This window comes from Balaenoptera musculus, chromosome 1, assembly GCF_009873245.2.
Source record: "Balaenoptera musculus isolate JJ_BM4_2016_0621 chromosome 1, mBalMus1.pri.v3, whole genome shotgun sequence".
NCBI lineage: Eukaryota > Metazoa > Chordata > Mammalia > Artiodactyla > Balaenopteridae > Balaenoptera > Balaenoptera musculus.
The window spans coordinates 58,626,777-58,653,322 of NC_045785.1; positions in this window are offsets into that span (position 1 = coordinate 58,626,777).

A 26,546-nucleotide genomic window follows, 5' to 3' on the forward strand; every position below is an offset into this window, starting at 1 on the left:
ATTTCACATGCCATAAAATTCACCCCTTTAAAGTGTACAATTCAGTGATTTTAAGTATCTTCACAAAGTTGTATAACCATTAGCAGTTCCTAGTTCCAGAACATTTTCATCAGCCCCCAAAAGAAATCTCATACCCATTAACAGTCACTCTTCCTTCCACTCCCTTCCTCAGCTCCTGGCATCCGACAATCTAATTTCTGTCTCTATGGATTTACTTTTTTTTGACATTTTACATAAATGGAACCATACAATATGTGGCCTTTCATGTCTGGCTTCTTTCACTTAGCATCATGTTTTCAAGGTTCATCTGTGTTGTAGCATGTATCAGTACTGGTTTTTTTTTTTTTTTGGTCTCTGAATAATATTCCACTGAATGGATACACCATATTTTGTTTATCCATTCATCAGTTGATGAACATTTGGGTTGTTTCCACTTTTTGGCTGTTATAAATAATACTGATATGAACACTCATGTACAAGTTTTTGTGTGAACATGTGTTTTCACTTCTCTTGGTACATACATAGGAGTAGCATTGCTGGGCCATATGGTAACTATGTTTAGCTTTTTAATGCACTGCCAAACTTCTTTCCAAAAGTGGCTGCACCATTTTACATTCCCCCAGCACTGTATGAGGTTTCCAATTTTTCTACATCTTCACCAACACTTCTTACTGTCCATGTTTTTGATTATAGCTGTTGTAATGAGTGTGAAAGGGTATTCCATTGTTATTTTGACTAGCATCTCCCTAATGAGTAACGACACTGAGTATGTTTTTATATGTTTACTGTCCATTTATATATCTCCTTTGGAGAAATGTCTATTAAATTCTTTTTTTTTTTTAAACATCTTTATTGAAGTATAATTGCCCTACAATGGTGTGTTAGCTTCTGCTTTATAACAAAGTTAATCAGTTATACATATACAATATGTTCCCATATCTCTTCCCTCTTGCATCTCCCTCCCTCCCACCCTCCCCATCCCACCCCTCTAGGTGGTCACATAGCACCGAGCTGATCTCCCTGTGCTATGCGGCTGCTTCCCACTAGCTATCTATTTTACATTTGGTAGTGTATATATGTCCATGACACTCTCTCACCCTGTCACATCTCACCCCACCCCCTCCCCATATCCTCAAGTCCATTCTCTAGTAGGTCTGTGTCTTTATTCCCGTCTTGCCACTAGGTTCTTCATGGCCTTTTTTTTTTTTTTTCCTTAGATTCCGTATATATGTGTTAGCATACTGTATTTATTTTTCTCTTTCTGACTTACTTCACTCTGTATGACAGACTCTAACTCCATCCACCTCATTACAAATACCTCCATTTCATTTCTTTTTATGGCTGAGTAATATTCCATTGTATATATGTGCCACATCTTCTTTATCCATTCATCTGTCGATGGACATTTAGGTTGCTTCCATGTCCTGGCTATTGTAAATAGAGCTGCAATGAACATTTTGGTACATGACTCTTTTTGAACTATGGTTTTCTCAGGGTATATGCCCAGTAGTGGGATTGCTGGATCGTATGGTAGTTCTATTTGTAGTTTTTTAAGGAATCTCCATACTGTTCTCCATAGTGGCTGTATCAATTTACATTCCCACCAACAGTGCAAGAGAGTTCCCTTTCCTCCACACCCTCTCCAGCATTTATTGTTTCTAGATTTTTTGATGATGGCCATTCTGACCGGTGTGAGATGATATCTCATTGTAGTTTTGATTTCTATTTCTCTAATGATTAATGATGTTGAGCATTCTTTCATGTGTCTGTAGGCCATCTGTATATCTTCTTTGGAGAAATGTCTATTTAGGTCTTCTGCCCATTTTTGGATTGGGTTGTTCGTTTTTTTGTTATTGAGCTGCATGAGCTGCTTGTAAATCTTGGAGATTAATCCTTTGTCAGTTGCTTCATTTGCAAATATTTTCTCCCATTCTGAGGGTTGTCTTTTGGTCTTGTTTATGGTTTCCTTTGCTGTGAAAAAGCTTTTAAGTTTCATTAGGTCCCATTTGTTTATTTGTGTTCTTATTTCCATTTCTCTGGGAGCTGGGTCAAAAAGAATCTTGCTGTGATGTATGTCATAGAGTGTTCTGCCTATGTTTTCCTCTAAGAGTTTGATAGTGTCTGGTCTTACACTTAGGTCTTTAATCCATTTTGAGTTTATTTTTGTGCATGGTGTCAGGGAGTGTTCTAATTTCATACTTTTACATGTATCTGTCCAATTTTCCCAGCATCACTTATTGAAGAGGCTGTCTTTTCTCCACTGTATATGCTTGCCTCCTTTATCAAAGATAAGGTGACCATATGTGTGTGGGTTTATCTCTGGGCTTTCTATCCTGTTCCATTGATCTATATTTCTGTTTTTGTGCCAGTACCAAACTGTCTTCATTATTGTAGCTTTGTAATATAGTCTGAAGTCAGGGAGCCTGATTCCCCCAGCTCCATTTTTCGTTCTCAAGATTGCTTTGGCTATTCGGGGTCTTTTGTGTTTCCATACAAATTGTGAAATTTTTTGTTCTAGTTCTGTGAAAAATGCCAGTGGTAGTTTGATAGGGATTGCATTGAATCTGTAGATTGCTTTGGGTAGTAGAGTCATTTTCACAATGTTGATTCTTCCAATCCAGGAACATGGTATATCTTTCCATCTATTTGTATCATCTTTAATTTCTTTCATCAGTGTCTTATAATTTTCTGCATACAGGTCTTTTGTCTCCTTAGGTAGGTTTATTCCTAGATATTTTATTCTTTTTGTTGCAATGGTAAATGGGAGTGTTTTCTTCATTTCACTTTCAGATTTTTTGTCATTAGTGTATAGAAATGCAAGAGATTTCTGTGCATTAATTTTGTATCCTGCTACTTTACCAAATTCATTGATTAGCTCTAGGAGTTTTCTGGTAGCATCTTTAGGATTCTCTATGTATAGTATCATGTCATCTGCAAACAGTGACAGCTTTACTTCTTGTTTTCCGATTTGGATTCCTTTTATTTCTTTGTCTTCTCTGATTGCTGTGGCTAACACTTCCAAAACTATGTTGAATAATAGTGGTGAGAGTGGGCAACCTTGTCTTGTTCCTGATCTTAGTGGAAATGGTTTCAGTTTTTCACCATTGAGGACAATGTTGGCTGTGGGTTTGTCATATATGGCCTTTATTATGTTGAGGAAAGTTCCCTCTATGCCTACTTTCTGCAGGGCTTTTATCATAAATGGGTGTTGAATTTTGTCGAAAGCTTTCTCTGCATCTATTGAGATGATCATATGGTTTTTCTCCTTCAATTTGTTAATATGGTGTATCACATTGATTGATTTGCGTATATTGAAGAATCCTTGCATTCCTGGGATAAACCCCACTTGATCATGGTGTATGATCCTTTTAATGTGCTGTTGGATTCTGTTTGCAAGTATTTTGTTGAGGATTTTTGCATCTATGTTCATCAGTGATATTGGCCTGTAGTTTTCTTTCTTTGTGACATCTTTGTCTGGTTTTGGTATCAGGGTGATGGTGGCCTCGTAGAATGAGTTTGGGAGTGTTCCTCCCTCTGCAATATTTTGGAAGAGTTTGAGAAGGATAGGTGTTAGCTCTTCTCTAAATGTTTGATAGAATTCACCTGTGAAGCCATCTGGTCCTGGGCTTTTGTTTGTTGGAAGGTTTTTAATCACAGTTTCAATTTCAGTGCTTGCGATTGGTCTATTCATATTTTCTATTTCTTCCTGGTTCAGTCTCGGCAGTTTGTGCATTTCTAAGAATCTGTCCATTTATTCCAGGTTGTCCATTTTATTGGTGTAGAGTTGCTTGTAGTAATCTCTCATGATCTTTTGTATTTCTGCAGTGTCAGTGGTTACTTCTCCTTTTTCATTTCTAATTCTATTGATTTGAGTCTTCTCCCTTTTTCTTTTGATGAGTCTGGCTAATGGTTTATCAATTTTGTTTATCTTCTCAAAGAACCAGCTTTTAGTTTTATTGATTTTTGCTATTGTTTCCTTCATTTCTTTTTCATTTATTTCTGACCTGATCTTTATGATTTCTTTCCTTCTGCTGGCTTTGGGGTTTTTTTGTTCTTCTTTCTCTAATTGCTTTAGGTGCAAGGTTAGGTTGTTTATTCGAGATGTTTCCTGTTTCTTGAGGTAGGCTTGTATTGCTATAAACTTCCCTCTTAGCACTGCTTTTGCTGCGTCCCATAGGTTTTGGGTCGTCGTATCTCCACTGTCATTTGTTTCTAGGTATTTTTTTGATTTCCCCTTTGATTTCTTCAGTGATCACTTCGTTATTAAGTAGTGTATTGTGTAGCCTCCATGTGTTTGTATTTTTTACACATCTTTTCCTGTAATTGATATCTAGTCTCATAGCGTTGTGGTCGGAAAAGATACTTGATACGATTTCAATTTTCTTAAATTTACCAAGGCTTGATTTGTGACCCAAGATATGATCTATCCTGGAGAATGTTCCATGCGCACTTGAGAAAAATGTGTATTCTGTTGTTTTTGGGTGGAATGTCCTATAAATATCAATTAAGTCCATCTTGTTTAATGTATCATTTAAAGCTTGTGTTTCCTTATTTATTTTCATTTTGGATGATCTGTCCATTGGTGAAAGTGGGGTGTTAAAGTCCCCTACTATGATTGTGTTGCTGTCGATTTCCCCTTTTATGGCTGTTAGTATTTGCCTTATGTATTGAGGTGCTCCTATGTTGGGTGCATAAATATTTACAATTGTTATACCTTCCTCTTGGATCGATCCCTTGATCATTATATAGTGTCCTTCTTTGTCTCTTATAATATTCTTTTTTTTAAAGTCTATTTTGTCTGATATGAGAATTGCTACTCCAGCTTTCTTTTGATTTCCATTTGCATGGAATATCTTTTTCCATCCCCTCACTTTCAGCCTGTATGTGTCTCTAGGTCTGAAGTGGGTCTCTTGTAGACAGCATATATATGGGTCTTGTTTTTGTATCCATTCAGCCAGTCTGTGTCTTTTGGTGGGAGCATTTAATCCATTTACATTCAAGGTAATTATCGGTATGTATGTTCCTATTCCCATTTTCTTAAATGTTTTGGGTTTGTTATTGTAGGTGTTTTCCTTCTCTTGTGTTTCTTGCCTAGAGAAGTTCCTTTAGCATTTGTTGTAAAGCTGGTTTGGTGGTGCTGAACTCTCTCAGCTTTTGCTTGTCTGTAAAGGTTTTAATTTCTCCATCACATCTGAATGAGATCCTTGCTGGGTAGAGTAATCTTGGTTGTAGGTTTTTCTCCTTCATCACTTTAAGTATATCCTGCCACTCCCTTCTGGCTTGCAGAGTTTCTGCTGAAAGATCAGATGTTAACCTTATGGGGATTCCCTTGTGTGTTATTTGTTGTTTTTCCCTTGCTGCTTTTAATATGTTTTCTTTATATTTAATTTTTGACAGTTTGATTAATATGTGTCTTGGCGTGTTTCTCCTTGGGTTTATCCTGTATGGGACTCTCTGTGCTTCCTGGACTTGATTAACTATTTCCTTTCCCATATTAGGGAAGTTTTCAACTATAATCTCTTCAAATATTTTCTCAGTCCCTTTCTTTTTCTCTTCTTCTTCTGGGACCCCTATAATTCAAATGTTGGTGCGTTTAATGTTGTCCCAGAGGTCTCTGAGACTGTCCTCAGTTCTTTTCATTCTTTTTTCTTTATCCTGCTCTGCAGTAGTTATTTCCACCATTTTATCTTCCAGGTCACTTATCCTTTCTTCTGCCTCAGTTATTCTGCTATTGATCCCATCTAGAGTATTTTTAATTTCATTTATTGTGCTTTTCATCGTTGCTTGGTTCCTCTTTAGTTCTTCTACGTCCTTGTTAAATGTTTCTTGCATTTTGTCTATTCTATTTCCAAGATTTTGGATCATCCTTACTATCATTATTCTGAATTCTTTTTCAGGTAGACTACCTATTTCCTCTTCATTTGTTAGGTCTGGTGTGTTTTGACCCTGCTCCTTCATCTGCTGTGTGTTTTTCTGTCGTCTCATTTTGCTTATCTTACTGTGTTTGGGGTCTCCTTTTCACAGGCTGCAGGTTCGTAGTTCCTGTTGTTTTTGGTATCTGTCCCCAGTGGGTAAGGTTGGTTCAGTGGGTTGTGTAGGCTTCCTGGTGGAGGGGACTATTGCCTGTGTTCTGGTGGATGAGGTTGAATCTTGTCTTTCTGGTGGGCATGTCCACGTCTGGTGGTGTGTTTTGGGGTGTCTGTGGCCTTATGATTTTAGGCAGCCTCCCTGCTAATGGATGGGGCTGTGTTCCTGTCTTGCTAGTTGTTTGGCATAGGGTGTCCAGCACTGTAGCTTGCTGGTCGTTGAGTGAAGCTGGTTCTTGATGTTGAGATGGAGATCTCTGAGAGATTTTTGCCGTTTGGTATTACGTGGAGCTGGTAGGTCTCTTGTGGACCAGTGTCCTGAAGTTGGCTCTCCCACCTCAGAGGCACAGCCCTGATGCCTGGCTGGAGCACCAAGAGCCTTTCATCCACACAGCTCAGAATATAAGGGAGAAGAAAATAGAAAGAAAGAAAGAGGATAAAATAAAATAAAATAAAGCTATTATAATAAAAAATATGAAAAAAAAATTATTAAGAGTAAATGTATTCAGAAAAAATTTTTTTTAATTTTTAAAAATAGATTTATTAATTTTTTATAGTAAAAAATAAGAAAAAAATTTTTAAGAAAAATATTTATTAAGAAAAAAAAATTTAATTTTTTAAAATAAAAAATATGAAAAAACTTATTAAAAATTTTTTTAATTTCTAAAAATAGAAAATACGGAAAAAATTATTAAGAAAACATATATTAGGAAAAAAAAATTTTTTTAAGTAAAAAAAAAAAAAAAAAATGGACGGACCTAACCCTAGGACTAATGGTGAAAGCAAAGCTATACAGACAAAATCTCACCCAGAAGCATACACATATACACTCACAAAAAAAGGAAAAGGGGAAATTAATATATCCTGCTCCTAAAGTCCACCTTTTGTTTTTTATTTTTTTTTATTTATTTTTTTTTAGTAGTAAATTGTATGATTTTATTTATTATTATTTATTTATTTATTTATTTATTTTATTTTTTAAACATCTTTATTGAAGTATAATTGCCTTACAATGGTGTGTTAGCTTCTGCTTTATAACAAAGTTAATCAGTTATACATATACAATATGTTCCCATATCTCTTCCCTCTTGCATCTCCCTCCCTCCCACCCTCCCCATCCCACCCCTCTAGGTGGTCACAAAGCACCGAGCTGATCTCCCTGTGCTATGCAGCTGCTTCCCACTAGCTATCTATTTTACATTTGGTAGTGTATATATGTCCACGACACTCTCTCACCCTGTCACATCTCACCCCACCCCCTCCCCATATCCTCAAGTCCATTCTCTAGTAGGTCTGTGTCTTTATTCCCGTCTTGCCACTAGGTTCTTCATGGCTTTTTTTTCCCTTAGATTCCGTATATATGTGTTAGGGGCAAGATGGCGGAAGAGTAAGACGCGGAGATCACCTTCCTTCCCACCTTTTGAATTTGGGATGATTCGTTGTCTATTCAGGTATTCAACTGATGCAGGCACATCAAGTTGTTTGTGGAGATTTAATCCGCTGCTTCTGAGGCTGCTGGGAGAGATTTCCCTTTCTCTTCTTTGTTCGTACAGCTCCCAGCGTTCAGCTTTGGATTTGGACCCACCTCTGCATGTACGTCACCTGAGGGCGTCCGTTCCCCGCCCAGACAGAACGGGGTTAAAGGAGCAGCTGCTTCGGGGGCTCTGGCTCACTCAGGCCGGGGGAGGGAGCGGTACGGAGGAGGCGGGGCGAGCCTGCGGCGTCAGAGGCGTCTTGACTTTGCAGCAGCCTGAGGCGCGCTGTGTGTTCTCCCGGGGAAGTTGTCCCCGGATCACGGGAGCCTGGCAGTGGCGAGCTGCACAGGCTCCCGGGAGGGGCGGTGTGGAGAGTGACCTGTGCTCGCACACAGGCTTCTTGGTGGCTGCAGCAGCAGCCTTAGCGTCTCCTACCAGTCTCTGGGGTCCGCGCTGATGGCCGCGGCTCGCGCCCGCCTCTGGAGTTCGTCTAGGCGGCGCTCTGAATCCCCTCTCCTTGCGCGCCGCGAATCAAAGAGGCAAGAAAAAGTCTCTTGCCTCTTCAGCGGCTGCAGACCTCCTCTCCAGCTCCCTCCCGGCTCACCGCGGCACGCCAACCCCTTCAGGCTGTGTTCACGCCGCCAACCCCAGTCCTCTCCCTGCGATCCAACCGAAGCCCGCGCCTCAGCTCCCAGCCCCGCCCGCCCCGGCGGGTGAGCAGACAAGCCTCTCGGGCTGGTGAGCGCTGCTCGGCGCTGAGCCTCTGTGCGGGAATCTCTCCGTTTTTCCCTCTGCACCCCTGTTGCTGTGGGATCCGCGCTGATCGCCGCGGCTCGCACCCGTCTCTGGATTTCGTTTAGGCAGCGCTCTGAATCCCCTCTCCTTGCGCGCCGTGAAACAAAGAGGCAAGAAAAAGTCTCTTGCCTCTTCGGCAGCTGCAGACTTTTTCCCCGGACTCCCTCCCGGCTAGCACCAAAGCCCGAGCCTCAGCTCCCAGCCCCCGCCCGCCCCGGCGGCTGAGCAGACAAGCCTCTCGGGCTGGTGAGTGCTGGTTGGCGCCGAGCCTCTGTGCGGGAATCTCTCCGCTTTGCCCTCTGCACCCCTGTGGCTGCGCTCTCCTCCGCGGCTCCGAAGCTTCCCCCCTCTGCCACCCGCAGTCTCTGCCCGCAAAGGGGCTTCCTAGTGCCTGGAAACCTTTCCTCCTTCACGGCTCCCTCCCACTGGCGCAGGTCTCGTCCCTATTCTTTTGTCTCTGTTATTTCTTTTTTCTTTTACCCTACCCAAGTACGTGGGGATTTTCTTGCCTTTTGGGAGTTCTGACGTCTTCTGCCAGCGTTCAGTGGGTGTTCTGTAGGAGCAGTTCCACGTGTAGATGTATTTCTACTGTATCTGTTGGAAGGAAGTTGATCTCCACATCTTACTCTTCCGCCATCTTGCCCCTACTCCTATTAAATTCTTTGCTCATTTTCAAAACTGGATTGTCTTTGTATCATTGAGTTATGAGAGTTCTTTATATATTCTTGATACTAGATTCTTATTAGATACATGGTTTGCAAATATTTTATCCCATTCTTTGGGCTGTCTTTTCACTTCCTTGATAGTATCCAGATATTTTTTTTTTGGAACCATGGAATACCAAGTTCAAAAACAATGGTTTTAACTGTTTTTGTGTTGTCCTGGTTTGCTTGTGCCCTCTTTTCTTCAGTCTTCAGTTGGTATATTTGGCAAATTTAAGCCAAAGCTTACCTTGGTGCATAGTGACATACCACAGTGTTGGTAATCCTGAGCTGGTCCTTTCTTCCTCAACTCATTGCCTTATATAGACACATAAGGAATATAGAATGACTGCCCCTAGCTGACAGCAATTTAAGAGTGGTTAGTGAGAGAAAACAAGTAGCAGTTTGGGTATATTTGTGTAGCACATGTGCACATTGCATGTTGCACGTGTATGCATGTGTGCACATGTATGTGCACATACGTCTAGATGCAGAGCTATTGGGACATGTTGGTGTAATGACTGGTGGTCTTCCCTCGGATGGTGATCAGTATTGGGTGTATGTGGATGATTGCCTTGTGGTTCAATTTATTATTATTTTTTAATTCACTTCACTGGGTAAATGGGAGAGAGAATAGAGTTGATCCTTTCATTTCTCTCCAAACAAACAGATTGAGAAATTCTCCTATTTCCTCATACAGCCTCTCCTTTCGATCCCTTCCCCCATCCCCCATCCTATGGACCACTGAGTCTTGGCCAGCTGGGTATCTCCCACCCAACCATGTCTTCCTGCTGTTTCCATCACCGCTCCCCACTCATTTTCTTGCTGCCATTCCATTTCCACCTCTGCATTCATTGCTGCCCCAGCGTCCTTCCCAAAAAGCCTGCATCTTGTCATTTATGCCCTGAGAACCCAACAAAAGGGTTTAAATCTTTCTCCTCTTTATGAATATTTGTCCTCAGTAAAGTCTGTTAAAAGAAAACGTTAGTGAACATGTCACTTATTTGCACAAAAATCTTCATTGGCTCCCTTTGCTGATGTCTGAAAATCGTGGCATGGCATCCAAAGTGCCTTCTGAATTTTGCATAATCAACACTTCCTGCTCCATTCCCCACCACTGTCTTTTCCTCTCATATCCTGTAGTCACCTACAACACAGCCACCCTGCATTACTCTGTCCCTTGTCACCCATGGCACCTCCATGTCTCTGGGCCTTTATTCATTTAATCTCTCTTCTAAGAATGTTTTTGATTTATTTTTTAAGCTAATTGGAATTCTTCTTATCCTTCCAGGAACACTCCAGCATCTTTCTTCTCTGCAGACTTCCCTGAACACCTATCGGGTACCCTCTCTCTTTGTTCCTGCTGTGTTTTGTTTACTTCTCTCTGACAACTGTTACTCTCCTCCTGGCTCCTTCCTAGAAGGCTGGGATTTTGCCTAATTTGAATGTATCCTTCGGGGCCTGGTTCAACTGATATTCAATAAATATTTGTTGAATTGAGCTAAACTTTTCTGTGCAAGCTCAATAGTTGGTTATATCACCAAGGGAGAAAAATTAGGAGAGGAAGTGGGTATAATAATTCCATAGAATTATGTTCTCTTGATTCCCCAGAATTTTAAAATATTTCAGATCCCACCAAGCTGAGACCCCTTCCACATGTGGCCCTTGTTCTGTCCGTTTCTTTCTTCCCTTCCCTCCCAGTCTCTGGATTGCTGCCACCTCATCTACATGCCCAAGTGGGTGTGGGATCAGCCTCCTTCCCCCTCTGGTTTGTTTGATAGGCCCACAAAGAAGGAGGGAGGAAGGTGAGCCTCCCTGGGACTGTCTCCATGGTGACCTGGAATGTCTTAGACGGTCATCCAGCTGCAGGCAGGTGAAGGAATGGGAGAGTGAAGCAGGTTTTCCGGCCCCCCTTTCCCTCTTGTTCTGTAGTGAAATTCACATGTGATACTGTGAGAGGAGATAACTCAGAGCAAGGGGTTCCTCCTCTGGAATTCAGGATACTACTCCAGCATTTCATCTGTCCCTGCAGTCTCTGACAGTTGCTCACTGCTCTCCAGAACTGATTGCCTTTGGGGTAAAATCTAAGGTTCAGCCAAAGGTTGTGAAGCAAGATCATAAAACTCTTATGCATCAAACCATCCATCCTGCTGATGTAGTTCATTTGCAAGGACACCACAAGGATGTTATACTAGATAACCTAGATAGGGCCTGCACTTAGCACAGGCTTCTGGGGATGGTTTTCCCTTCCTGTAATGATAGTAATGATCATCTCCATCCTTATGCTGGGGTGTGGTATCTGCCCTCCTTAGCCCCTATTCTCTTGCTGCCTGGCCACTTGGCCCTTCCTTATTATAACTTCTTATAACCGCTGTATGAAGACTCAACCTTTCTGGACAGCTTTGAAAACAGATCTCCCCGTCCATTCCGCCTGCCCCTGTACATACTCCCCAAGCTCCTCCCCATCACACAGGCTTAGAGAACGTAGCATCTACCTGCACTGTCCAACATGGTACCCACAAGCCAGAGGTCATTATTTAAACTTAAATTCATTAAAGTTAAAAATTCATACTAGCCACATTCTAAGTGCTCAGGTGCCAAATGTGGCTAGTGGCTACATGTTGGTCAGTGCAGATTTAGAATATTTCCATCCTCACGGAAAATTCTATTTGAATATACTGTCACTATGAGGAGCTTGTCTTTCTAGGACTTGTTTATGACTTTTTATCTTAGTAAAATGATTTTTCATTTTAGTTTTTTTCAATAAGTTTTAAAAATAGAAGTATAGTTAATTACACTGCTGTGTTAGCTTCAGGTATAGAGCAAAGTGATTCAGTTATATATATATATATATATATATATATATATATATATATATATATATATATATATATATATATATATATATATTCTTTTTCAGATTCTTTTCCATTATAGGTTATTACAAGACATTGACTATAGTTCCCTGGGCTATGCAGTAGGTCCTTGTTAGTTTTCTGTTTTATACATAGTAGTGTGTATATGTTAGTCCCAAACTCCTAATTTATCTCGCCTGATTGTAGATTTTCCTGCTCATCTACTAGTTTCTTCAGAGTGTCATTTCCTAAATTGGGACTTGGTTTCTCCAGAATGGGTATACAAATGGAGACGATAGCCACTACTGTGCAGGGCCAGCTACCATGCCTGGCACTTTCTATATGCACTCTTGGTCCTCACAACAACCTCACAGGTTAAATATTTTTGTTTCTATTCACAGATACAGAAATTGAAGCTCAGAGAGGTAAAATGTGCTTAAGACTAAACATCCAGTCGGGAGCTGGGATTCAAACCCAGGTCTGTCTGGCTTCAGAGTGATCTCTGATATATATCTCAGTGCCTCTTCAGCATGAAAGACTCTTTGAAATAAGGACTTGCTCCAGCAAGGACTTGGGAGATTTAGTACACAATCACTGTTCTCAGAGGTCTTTCAGTCTAGCTGAGAAGACAAACAACCTCATTGCTACTGTCATCACACTGCAAACATTTGTCCAACACTTTGTAATTTACAAAGGGCATTCTCAGGATTTCAATATCCCAAGAGGTGTTGTAGAGCTGGGCTTATTAAGGGAAACATAGGCATACTCAACCGGATGATGGAAATGCTGAAGAAGGAGCAATTAATTGTGATTGACCGGCAGACACAGAGAGGGTGTCCCAGGAGCTGAGTCCTGATGGATGAGGTGGATTTCTACAGGTGGAAGGCAGCACTGGCAGGGACAGCCACATGATGAATGGTAGGCACCCAAGCTGCAGCCTCATCCCCCTCTGATCTGTCCTCCTCCCGGCAGCCAGAGTGAGCTTTCAAAAACACGAGGCTGTCATTTCGTAGCTTAAAGGTTTCAGTGGCTCCCATGGCCCTGGGATATAGTCCCAAGGCCCCGGGACGGTTTGGAAGGCTGCGCAGTCTGGACACAGCCTTGTGCCCACTATTCTCACCTCACACCTACCAAGCCCTCTCTCACCTTGGGGCTTTTATTTCCATTGTTCTCCTTAATGTTGAGTATCCTTCCCTTTACTGCCCTCCTGCTTTTCTGGCCGATGCTTCTTTATTCCTTCAGGATCCAGTTAGCTGCCTCCTTGGTGTTCTGTGGGTGTCCCGTGCTTGCCTCTGTCTTAACTGCTTCCCCCTCCATTGGAATTGCCTCATTTGTGTGACTCCCTGCATCACCCCAGACGATAAACAACTCAAGGGCAAGGGCCGTGTCTTGTTCATTATGTACAGAGCATTTAGCATATAGTAAGTGATCAATAAATATTTGAAGGGTGAATAAATGAAGCAGTCCCCACTTAGTGAGGACGCTTAGCTGCCTTTAGGATAACACTGTTCCCTGGTGAGTGTATAAGAAAGACCCTAAAGTAACCAGTATGCTGATGGTTCATGACTCATGGGATTTAACTACAAATCAGTTTTATTTATGTCTCCCAATGTCTCCATACATTTATTCATTAGGCCTTGTTCTTTCCCTGCCTCTGGATAAAAATGTGGGCAGACTTATGATTTTTCTGGTTATCCTTAGGTTAAACAATCCATCTCCGTTTAGTAGTTAGGAAATCAGCAGCCAAGTCCTAGCTTCCCCAGTGACTTGCTAATCTGGTCCCCTCCATTTAATTCTATTACCTTCTATGATAAACCCCCATTATCTTTCACCTGGAGGGCTGCAGTAACCTCTAACTGCTCTGACTTTCTAAAGGACAGGTGAAGTTCTTTCCACAAAAGTTTTCAATGGCTTCCAGTTGTTTACTGAATCAAATCCAAATTCTTAAACTGGTATTTAGATCTCCATGACCAAGCTCCAGCCCATTCTTCCAGTTTATTTCCCATCAACTTCATACAATCTGTGCTGTCACCACTGTCTCAGTGCTTCCTGAACATACCTTTACTCATGCTATTCCGTCGACCTGGATGCCTTGACCCCCCTTTTTGCCTAAGAAGACTAACTCTATCTTCCAGGATATGGTTCTAATGCCCCCTTCTCTCAGAGGCCTTCCCCAGTTCCTCATAGAAATTACTAAATTATTCTTCAGTAATCCTGTAGCTGCAGTAGGGCTTTAAACAAGTCCAATGCATGTCACTTCGATTTAACATATAATTGTTAAAAGCCTGATTTTATAGGATGCATCAGCTGTTGGATATTGCAATGCAGGGGTTTTATGGGGTGTGGGTTGGACAGGAAATGAAGATCTGTGGATTGGTGAATTGTGAAGGCCTGCAAAAGAGATGGAAAGTGATCCTCCCTTTTTGTGGGGTGGTGAAGAGTATTCTGGGTAGAGATAGTTGGGGGACAAATGCAGGGGACAGAAGATGATAATTGGCTAAGAAAGCCTCTATTTCCTTTTCTTGAAGTCCACAGATAGTCTGGACCCCTGGGTTCCAATAACACACTCAGTTGAGGATGTGTCCCTGACAGCATGATGGTTTGCTAGCTGAAAACTGGGAATTCAACTCCAGGCCTGTATCTCATAGGTGAAGTGAAGGGCACTCTGAAGATCAGAAATTTGGCAGCCTGGGGAAGGGGCTTGCCAAGTGTCTTAATCTGTTTCCTGACAATGTCTTTAGATTATTTTAGGGTGATAACATTTTATAACAAAACTGTGTGCCAAGATTGCTTCCAAGATGTACTGCAGGGGGAGGGGGAGTGGGGAGTGTAAAGGAGCCCTGCCTGTCTCAGTGTAATAGATGGTCCCAGCCACCTTACAAAACTAGCAAAATGGGGCTTGCACTAGTGTCTTTATGGGGTTCCAGAAGAAGTAAGTGCAATTCATCACCAGGTTGCACAGCACTTACTTCATCCCATGTTGTGCTTTATAATATTAGTTCTGTGTAGATTTGATGCCCCATTAGACTCTATGCTCTTCAAGGACAGGCACCCTGTAAGATCCACTGTGGTGTTGTAAAAAACAAAAACAAAAACAGAAACCTTAATTAAACAGAGTCAGGTGACCAGAAGGGGGAGCTCTCAGGCTCTGTGACAATAGCAGAGCCCAACAAGAAGATTAAAGACCCCTCTTCTCTCCTGCCAAGGACTCAGCTAGTGAAAATCCATGGACTCTTTTTTTCCTATAGCCTTCCCAATTTCCTTCCTCTATAATAGCATTCTCCTTCCCTTGCCTGTGGGGACTTGTGCGTGACTACCCAAGGTTGCAGACTCCAAATTGTAATTCTCTGCTGATCCTGAATCAACCTATCTTTGATGGAGAAATATCTGGTAGTCTATTTGTTTTAGGTCAATTTTGGTGGCCTGTACAGCGACCAGAGAAGACCCCTGATGGCTCTGGGGCTGGTGAGCAAACAGGTGCAGTACCCACAATTGAGCCCATTGTCACTCACTGCTTTTCTCTCCCACCCTGGAATTTGAAGATACATCTTTCTCCTGGATCCAAGCTCATGCCCTCTTTGCATTTGAAGCTCTCCAGGGTTTATTCAGAATCTATTTTAAGGTTTCATCTTTCTGGTTAAGACCGTGTTTTGTATGTGAGTATTCACTTGACACGTTGGTCTGATTCTGAGATCAAACTAATTCAACTGAAGTTGGATGAGAAGCCATTGGCCCATTCCTTTGGGAACAGGAGCCACTTCATTGAAACTGTGCCAGTTCAGCTGGCAGCCCATTCCTTTGGAAAATGGGTTACTCTCTGGAAATTGGCTGAAAAGCATTTGGCCTGGCTCCTCTGAGACCTAGCTGTTTCCTTAGAACTGGCTTGTACTAGCTTGCAAGCTGTTTAAATTGAGCTGTTTGAACGGTTTGAAAATTATTCTTTTACGCTAGAGAACACCCACTGGGAAATGGAATCCTAGTTATCTAAATATTTTGAGGGCACCCCCCCCAACAGGGACTCCAGCTGATTTTATGTTTAAAAACCACAGTCCTTCCTCATGTGCATTTCTAACTAAATGAACCAACCTGACCAAAGGCAATTTAGAATATCAATGGCCATTGTGGGGAACTTTTAAAATCCCCAAACTCAATTTTCTTAAAACTAAGTTGGATTACAATAGCTCAGAAATTTCCAGAACTGAGTGGAATGCCTATTCTGATTAGTATTTTGAGGCTTCTAAATGTTATCAGGAGGCTAAAGCTACCTCCCTGAAAAATAAGATTTTAAGATTAACTGAGGCAAACAAATGATTAAAGAAAGGTAAGATGGCTCTCAAAGCCTCAGGCTCTTCTTCCCTGGCTTCTTTGCCACAGGCTTCACCTACAGCACCATCTTGTCTCTGTCTCCTTTGGCTTCTAATGGCCAGACTCTGCCTTCAGCATTATCTTCCTCCTTTGCTTCTGTACCACCTACACTTCTTCTGTACCCTCATCTCTCATACTAATTCTCCCATCAAATGCTTCTGTACCCTACACTTCTCTGTACCCTCATCTCTCTCTAAACTCCCATCAACTTTCCCTTTTCTCTTAAACTCTCCCCACCCCCTTTTCCTGTGAACGTGTCAGAACCTGTCCCTTTAAGCATTCTGAGGATCAGAGGCTATACCCTTAATTTCTTATATTCTCTGGACTAAACCTGAACTGCAAGCTGTAATCAAAAGTTTTCCCAAAGTTAGCTAAAGATCCTCACAGATTTGCTGAGGAATTTAATGTAGTAATTCAAACTTATCAACCTGGTTTCTCTGCGTTTTATCAGCTAGTTCATATGCTTGTTGGTAAAGGCCAGGCCAGTATTGGATGAAAACCGCTAATTGGGAAAATCCTGAAGGATCTCTAGAATTCCAACCAGGAGACAAGCCTGCTAACTTATATGATCAGACTCAAGCAATTGCTAGGTGACTTCATCACGCAATACCTAGGGCTTTTCCGAAGCCTGATGACTGGAACAAAATTCAAGCTTGCACACAAAAATCTGATGAACGTGTTCATGACTATTACAGTTGACTTCAGATTATTTCTAAAGAAAATTCTTGTCTTCCTTTAGATGCTGATTCTACGTGGGCAGCTTTTAACTCTATGTTTATTAATGGGCTGTACTGGGACCTTTCCCTTCTCGTATAAAGGACCAGGATGGAATGGGAAACTATGTCTCCTTCAGATTTAGTTAATCTGGAAAACCAGCTCTCTCACACTCTAGATGAGTCACCAGAAAGGAAGACCGCCAAAATTCTTAATCTTCACCTCCAGCAAATGAAGGCTTCAAAACCAAAAACAAAACCCTCCTAGTTTCTGCTATTATTGCAAAGAGCCAAGACATTGGAAAATAGATTGTTACAAATTTAAGCACTTTAAGTGCCTTCAGCCTCTAACCAGCCTTTCCAGTGTCCTCACAATGCTCAATGATGGAGCTCTAAGAAACTGCAGGGGCTCTGCCCAATCCTCCCTCTTAATCAGCTTGGAGAAACATTTCTCCAGATTGGGTATGAATCTATTCCAGTCCTAATTAATACTGGAGACACACTCTTGGTGCTCAATCCCACTACTATAAAGCAGCAAGCCCCTGCCTTGGATTACTAAAAGAGTGTAAATAGTGGGGATCTCCAGTGAACCCCAAAAGGTTCCTGTTTCTCAATATATTCCATTTTGATTAGGCCCTTTGAAAGATACATACTCTTTTCACCTTAGTTCCTCTGCTCCTACCCAGTTGTTAGGTTGAGACTTCTTAGTGAACTATCGTGTCAGAATTTCTTCCTCTCAAAAGGGGGAAATAATTCTAGAATTTGACAGTAGTCATCAGAATAACCAACCAGCTCACTTAAATGACCCTTTGACATCTTTTATTTGTTCTGTCTCTGATAGTGCTAGAGGTGATTCTGGAAACACTGATCATCTGTCCCTATTGATTCAATTGCCATCTTCCTTATGGGCAAAATCTCCAACGGATATTGGCAAAACTCACAGCACACCTCCCATCAAAATTCAAATAGATGTCTCAAGATCTCTTCCCAGAATTAAAGAATACCCTATAAGTAAAGAACCCCTTCAAGGCATAAAGCCCATAATGGAAAATGACAAGGCTCAAGGCCTCATTATTTCTTGTACTAGCTCCTGTAACACTCCCATTTTACTGGTGAGAAAACCTAAGGACTGAGGGTGGAGGTTTGTTCATGACCCCTGAGCAATAAACACATTGTTATTCCTCAACACCCTGTTGTTTCTAACCCTTATGTAATACATTACTAACCTCCAGTCCCACTGGAAGCAAATTCTTTACTGTAATTGATTCATGCAGGGAATTCTTTAGTTCCAGTTGATGAAGTTAGCCAAATACCTTCTTGCCTTCTCTTGGGAAGAAAAACAATTCACCTGGACGGTAAGGCCTCAGGATTTTACTGAGAGTCCTTCTTATTTCTCGCAAATCCTAAAGGCTCATCTGAATGATATAAAGTTCTCTGAAGGTTCTACTTTGTTGCAATATGTGGATGATTTGCTTCTTTACTCTCCTTAAGCTTCCTCAAAGGAAGAAAACATCCATTTGCTAAAGCTCTTAGCCGTAACGGGACATAAGATTGTCAAAGAAAAATTATAGTTTGCCCAAACCCAAGTTTGATATTTAGGGCATCTGATATCAAAACAAGGGCTACACCTAGATCCAGATGGTCTTCATGGTGTTCTAAGTTTCCCAAAACCCAACACTAAGTGCTGACTGCAAAGTTTTCTCCAGCTAGCTGGTTATTGCCAAAATTGGATCCAAAATTTCTCTCTGATGGCCAAACCTCTGTATGTTTTACCAAACAATAATAACCCTGACCCAATTTTATGGGAAGAACATAGCTTTTAAGGCCTAAAAGGACAGTTTGATGAACCCACTTATTCTTAAGCATCCCAATTATCAGATTCCCTTTTTCCTTTTTCTATATAAAAAAGAAGGAAATGCTCTTGTAGTAGTCACCCCAAATCACAGGACCACCATCAACCCACAGGGTATTATAGCCAGAAACTGAGGCACAGAGATTCCCTCCTTGCCTTAGAGCCATTGTCCTTTTGGTTAAGGCCACTAAGAAAATTGTTGTGGTATCCCATTTAACCATTTTTGTACCTCATGCGGTAGAAGCTTTCCTGAATTCTTATCACACTCAACATTTCTTAGTCAGCTGCCTTACCTCCTATGAAGTCCTTTTGCTAACTGCTCCTCACATAACTCTTTTATGTTATAATAACCTTAACCCTGCTACTCTTCTTCCCTCCATCATGACGAAGTCCTTCATGACTGCTTGATGCTGATGGATCACCTCTTACTCCTTGTGACGATCTATAAGAAATTCCTCCATGTAATACTGAGTTCTCATGGTTCATTGATGGTTCTTTTTTAAAAGGTGCCAGTGGCAAATATTGTTCTGGGTTTGCTATTGCTACTCCTTTCGAGGTTATTGAGGCAACATCTTTACCTAAGGCTAATACAGGCTGAATTATATGCTCTTACATAATCTTATACTTTAGCCAAGGATAAAACTGCCATTATTTTACTGATAGCAGATATGCTTTCAAAGTATCTCATGATTTTGGAATGTTGTAGAAGCAAAGTGGGTTCCTTACTTCTAGCAGAAATAAAATTTAAAATGGCCCCTATATTCAGGAATTATTGGATGTGATACTCTTACTTGCTGCTTTAGCTTTTATTAAGATTCTGGGGCATTATAAACTTGACTCTATGGAAGCTGAGGGAAATTGCCTTGCGGACATTGCTGCAAGGAATGCTGCCCTTAAAGAGACCAACAGCAGCCAAACCTCTGTCATGGTTCAAAGGGATATTTCCCCAAATGATAACTTGGAAAAATTAGCTAGAGAAGCCCAACAATTGGCGTCAGAAAAGGAAAAACAAAATTGGAAATTCAACAATTGTTGGTTTGATAAAAAGAGAAAGCTGTGATTTGGACCAAATAACAACACGGTCCTGTCTGAGATTCTAAAAGTCCCTCTCCTCACCACTGTATATGCATTAAACCATTGGTCTACTGACAAAATGATAGTATTCATGATCAATATTGGTTTGGAAACATTAGCAAGGCTGCAAAAAGTGCCTACATCATTTGTCCCGTTTGCTTGAAGTACAACCAGGGAAGCCTGTTTTACTGCCTCTGGACATTTTTAACTGTCTAATGGATCATTTAAGGTCTGGCAAGTAGATTTCATACAACTTCCTTTATCTCATGTATATAAATGCTTTAGTCATGGTCTGTATGTTTTCACACTGGACTGAAGTCTTTTCTTGTAGACAGGCTACTGCCTCTTCTGAGGCTAAAGCTCTTTTGGAAAAGATTATTCCTACCTGGGGAACTCCTCTCAAACTTCATAATGATCAAGGGACCCATTTTACTGGCCAGGCACTTTGACAAGTCTGTGATGTTTGGATGGTTTTACAACACTTTCACTGTGCTTACCATCCTCAATCCTCTGGCTTAGTTAAATGTACTAATAGCATTATTAGGACTCAACTGGCAAACTTTGTAGAGGTCCTCCAAATACCTCGGCCAAAAGGATTGCCAGCAGTCCATTTAAATCTCAGAGTCACCTCTTTCAGAACTCATAAACTCTCACCCTTTAGATGGTCACAGGAAGCCCAATGCACTTGACTTCTGTGTCTTTTGACCCACAACTGATAAAAGGAATTACTCCAATATTGCAAAGGCCTAATCGCTTCTATTAAAAATAACTGTGTTTTGGTAGAGCAATATTTTCACTGTGTGCTCCTAGAAGACAAAGGTCTTAAGCATCACACCTTGTAATCTGGAGATTTCATCTATGGGAAAGAGACACCTCCCAAAGAATTCTCTTCCACCTCACTGAAGAGGCCCCTATCAGGCACTGCTAACCAACGTTTGTGCTGCCAAACTCCAAGAACGAGACTCTTGGATTCACACGACACACATAAGAAAGCACCAAACACTGACTGGATCCTTCATATCATCTGGTGACCTGAAAATAAAGATTTCCCAGAATGGAAGCAGGTGACATCTGATGAGACAGCTTTCCCAAGATATCTGAATCAGGCCTGTTGGAAGGTTGTTGCCAAACCTTTGATGATGATATAATGTTTCAGATGATCTCCGGTGTGTATGATCTTGATAACATATGGACTTCAGATAAAAAGTGCCCGAGAGTTCTCACTCCTACTTCGCCTTGTTACTCAAATGTGACCTCAATAGGTTTCCAATCTGTGAACTTTCCCTCTGAAGTGAGACACTAGTCCCAGGAAAGGTCCTTCCTGGCACTGGGGGACAAAAGCCACTGAAACTAGAAAACCCAACTCTTGATCAGTAATGCTTTCAGAGAAAGATCTTGATCAAAAGAGGGAAATGTAAAAAAATAATAAACAGAAACCTCAATTAAATAGAGTTGGGAGACAAAAAGGGGGAGCTCTCAGGTCCTGGAATGATAGCAGAGCCCAACAAGAAGATCAAAGACCCCTCTTCGTTCCGGCAGCAAGTCAGCCAATGAAAAGCCATGGTCTCTTTGTTTTCTTCCCTTGCCTCGGGGACTTGCATGTGGTTTGCCGTGATTGCAGACTCTGAATTGTATTTCCCTGCTGATCCCAAGTCAACCCATCATTGCTGAAGCAATATCTAGCAGTCTATTTGTTTTAGGTCAACAGTGTTCACAAAAAGAATGCTTTTTACACTCACTTGTGGTGTTTGTTTATTGAATGGTGGCTGCTTTCTTTGTTCTGGCTTCCCTGCTGTTCAAGGTTGGTTCACTCAGTTGCCTGAAGCGGAGGTCTATTTATGACAAGGCTACAAGTTCAAGTCACGTTTGGGTAGATTGGCATCATGCTGTTACTCGACCCTTCAGGAAAAAGCTTAGTCAGCAATCAGCGATCAAATAGTGTGATAGGGACAGGGATGTTGAGTTATATCAAGAAAAGTTTTACATTCAGGGACTGGATAGTCACGTGTGAAATATGCAATGAGTGTATAAATAGAATTTTCTATGCTTCAATGTGTGTTTTTATAATACCACATAGCTCACACACGATTGATTTAAAAAAAGAGAGAGAGAATGTGTCTATGTAATGTTCAAATTGTGCTGATTCTTACGTAATTTTCCTAGTCAATGGGAGCTGGATTAGTGGTAGTAGAATTATAACTACAGTAGGAAAGAAAAAGCCCTCAGCTTGGCTGCTGATCTGAAGAAGCCCTCTCAGCATATTTTGGAAAAATTAAATATGAGCATCTGCACCTGGGACTTGCTTCCTGGAGTACGCACCGCAGCCTTGCACATTTCCGGGCAGGTTACCTGTCCTCCTGTACCCCCTTTAATGGCAGTGTAACTGCATTGTTTTTGTGCCTGAAAGCTAGCATTTTCATTCTTGTTCTGTGCATTTTTAATACCCCTTTAGTCAGTACAATGCTTTGCACATGTGATGTACTTGATGAATAAATGGAAAATGAGAGACTGGACTCTGAACTTGACGTCTCTATTGTATTCCAGGTAAGAGATCCTCACAGAATAGTCATTATTTGAATACATTATCAGTAACATCATGCTCAATTCTTTTGATATGCTAAACAAGGAGGCCACTTGTTAGAAAAGACAAGTTTGTTCTTATATGCCAAGGAAAGACACGGAAGGATCTGAATTTAGTCCACTTGTGCTCTGTCAGCTCTATTTTTCCAGGCCCCTGGAGACTGGTCTTTCTTGACCACTTCTCTAAAACCTAGTACTCCCACAATCTCTACCTGCTACTCTACTTCACTGCTACACACTTTATACCAAAATTATAACATTTATTTATTTACCTGTCTACTAATTGTCTCCACTGGAATGTGAGCTTAGTGTTACAGCCCAGCTCTTAGAATAATGCTGATGCATAGTAGGTGTTCAGTAAATACTTGTTTAATGAATGAATATATTCAGATTTTACCCTCTGGTACAAACACTTGGGAGAATGATTTGGCATTGCCTTGCACAAATGAACACATGCACAGCTTGTCAATCAACAGTCTTACTCCTAGGTATGCACCTGTGGTAAAGCCTTTCATTTCTTTCCCAATAGTCATTCTCTTCTTACACCATGGAAGTAGAATTTCTAGCTGGTCGTATGCCTTCCCAGAATAAAGACTTTATTTCTCACCCTCCATTGCAGCTAGGCATGGCCACATAATTTCTTTCCAGTGGGATGTGAGTAGAAATATTTGTGACATTTTCCAGGAAACTTCCTTAATGTGTGATTTGTGTGCTTTGTACCTGCTTTTTCATTCTTCCTTCATCTCACTGGCTGAAATACAGAATGCCATCATCTTGGACTGTGGGAATGAGAGCCACATGCTAGGAATGGCAGCACTATGAGCTAGAAGGAACCTGGGTCTCTGCGGACTTAGGAGAGCAGAACTACAATACTAGTCATGCACCACATCCACCCAGACTTCACTTAAGTAAGAAATACGTTTCTGGGCTTCCCTGGTGGCGCAGTGGTTGAGAATCTGCCTGCTAATGCAGGGACACGGTGCGAGCCCTGGTCTGGGAGGATCCCACATGCCGCGGGCAGCTGGGTCCGTGAGCCACAATTACTGAGACCTGCACGTCTGGAGCCTGTGCTCCGCAACAAGAGAGGCGCGATAGTGAAGAGGCCACGCACCGCGATGAAGAGTGTCCCTCGCTCGCCGCAACTAGAGAAAGCCCTCGCACAGAAACGAAGACCCAACATAGCACAATCAATCAATCAATCAATAATCTTTTTAAAAAAAAAAAGAAATACGTTTCTATCTGGTTTAACCATTGCTATTTTGGGTTTCTATCACTCATGGCTGAAACCAAGCCTAACTGAAACAATACTTGGAGAAAATCTTGCACGTGTACAAGAATATCCATAGCACAATTTTTTCAGTATAGAAGAAGCAGGTAAATGCCTAAATCCATCAAAAATTGTATGGATAAATTTTTTTTCTGTAAAGCCATAAAATATACTTTGCAGTAATGAAAGTGATTAAACAACTATACAGCGTCAATACTGAATCTCCAAACACATTATTAAGCACAATAAAATGACTCAGAGAATGCATACAGTATGACATGAAGTATAATATAAGTTTAAAAATATATGCTTTAGGGATACTGTATACAAATAGAAAGTACAAGTTTAAGAGGAAAAAGGGAATGATTAACACAAAGTTCAGGAGGTGACATCTGCATGGAGAAGGGGAAGTCCATCAGGCTGGGGCACACAGAGGACTTAAGAGGTACTGGAGGGAGATTAACCAAGATGGGCGAGTAGTAGAAGGACGTGCTTCTCACTCCCTCTTGCGAGAGCACCAAATCACCACTGGCTGCTGGACAATCATTGACAGGAAGACCCTGGACTTCACCAAGGAGGATACCCCGCGTCCAAGGACAGAGGAGAGAAGCCACAGTGAGACGGTAGGAGGGGCGCAATCAGAGTAAATCAAATCCCATAACTGCTGGGTGGGTGACTCACAGACTGGCGAACACTTATACCACAGAATTCCACCCACTGGAGTGAAGGTTCTGAGCCCCACGTCAGGCTTCCCAACCTGGGGGTCCGGCAACGGGAGGAGGAATTCCTAGAGAATCAGACTTTGAAGCCTAGAGGGAATTGATTGCAGGACTTTGACAGGACTGGGGGAAACAGAGACCCCACTCTTGGAGGGGCACACACAAAGTAATGTGTGCATCGGGACCCAGGGGAAGGAGCAGTGACCCTGGGGGAGACTGAACCGGACCTACCTGCTGGTGTTGGGGGGGTCTCCTGCAGAGGCGAGTGGTGGCTCTGTTTCACCGAGGGGATAAGGACACTGGCAGCAGAGGCTCTGGGAAGTTTCTCCTTGGCGTGAGCCCTCCCAGAGTCTGCCATTGACCCACCAAAGAGCACCGGTAGGCTCCAGTGTTGGGTTGCCTCAGGCAAAACAACCAACAGGGAGGGAACCCAGCCCCACCCATCAACAGTCAAGTGGATTAAGGTTTTTTACTGAGCTCTGACCGCCACAGCAACAGGGAGGGAACCCAGCCCCACCCATCAACAGTCAAGTGGATTAAGGTTTTACTGAGCTCTGACCGCCACAGCAACAGTCAGCTCTACCCACCACCAGAGCCTCCCATCAAGCCTCTTAGATAGCCTCAACCACCAGAGGGCAGACAACAGAAGCAAGAAAAACTACGATCCTGCAGCCTGTGGACCAAAAACCACAGTTACAGAAAGATAGAGAAGATGAAAAGGCAGAGGCTATGCACCAGATGAAGGAACAAGAAAAAACCCCAGAAAAACAACTAAATGAAGTGGAGATAGGCAACCTTCCAGAAAAAGAATTCAGAATAATGATAGTGAAGATGATCCAGGACATCGGAATAAGAATGGAGGCAAAGATTGAGAAGATGCAAGAAATGATTAACAAAGACCTAGAAGAATTAAAGAACAAACAAACAGAGATCACCAATACAATAACTGAAATGAAAACTACACTAGAAGGAATCAATAGCAGAATAACTGAGGCAGAAGAACGGATAAGTGACCTGGAAGACAGAATGGTGGAATTCACTGCTGCAGAACAGACTAAAGAAAAAAGAATGAAAAGAAATGAAGACAGCCTAAGAGACCTCTGGGACAACATTAACGCAACAACATTCGCATTATAGGGGTCCCAGAAGGAGAAGAGAGAGAGAAAGGACCAGAGAAAATATTTGAAGAGATTATAGTCGAAAAACTTCCCTAACATGGAAAGGAAATAGCCACCCAAGTCCAGGAAGCGCAGAGAGTCCATACAGAATAAACCCAAGGAGAAACACGCCGAGACACATAGTAATCAAAGTGGCAAAAATTAAAGACAAAGAAAAATTATTGAAAGCAGCAAGGGAAAAACGACAAATAACATACAAGGGAACTCCCATAAGGTTAACAGCTGATTTCTCAGCAGAAACTCTGCAAGCCAGAAGGGAGTGGCATGATATACTTAAAGTGATGAAAGGAAGAACCTACAACCAAGATTACTCTACCCGGCAAGGATCTCATTTAGATTTGATGGAGAAATCAAAAGCTTTGCAGACAAGCAAAAGCTAAGAGAATTCAGCACCACCAAACCAGCTCTACAACAAATGCTAAAGGAACTTCTCTAAGTGGGAAACACAAGAGAAGAAAAGGACCTACAAAGACAAACCCAAAACAATTAAGAAAATGGTCATAGGAACATACATATCGATAATTACCTTAAACGTGAATGGATTAAATGCCCCAACCAAAAGACATAGACTGGCTGAATGGATACAAAAACAAGACCCATATATATGCTGTCTACAAGAGACCCACTTTAGACCTAGGGACACATACAGACTGAAAGTGAGGGGATGGAAAAAGATATTCCATGCAAATGGAAATCAAAAGAAAGCTGGAGTAGCTATACTCATATCAGATAAAATAGACTTTAAAATAAAGAATGTTACAAGAGACAAGGAAGGACACTACATAATGATCCAGGGATCAATCCAAGAAGAAGATATAACAATTATAAATATATATGCACCCAACATAGGAGCACCTCAATACATAAGGCAACTGCTAACAGCTAT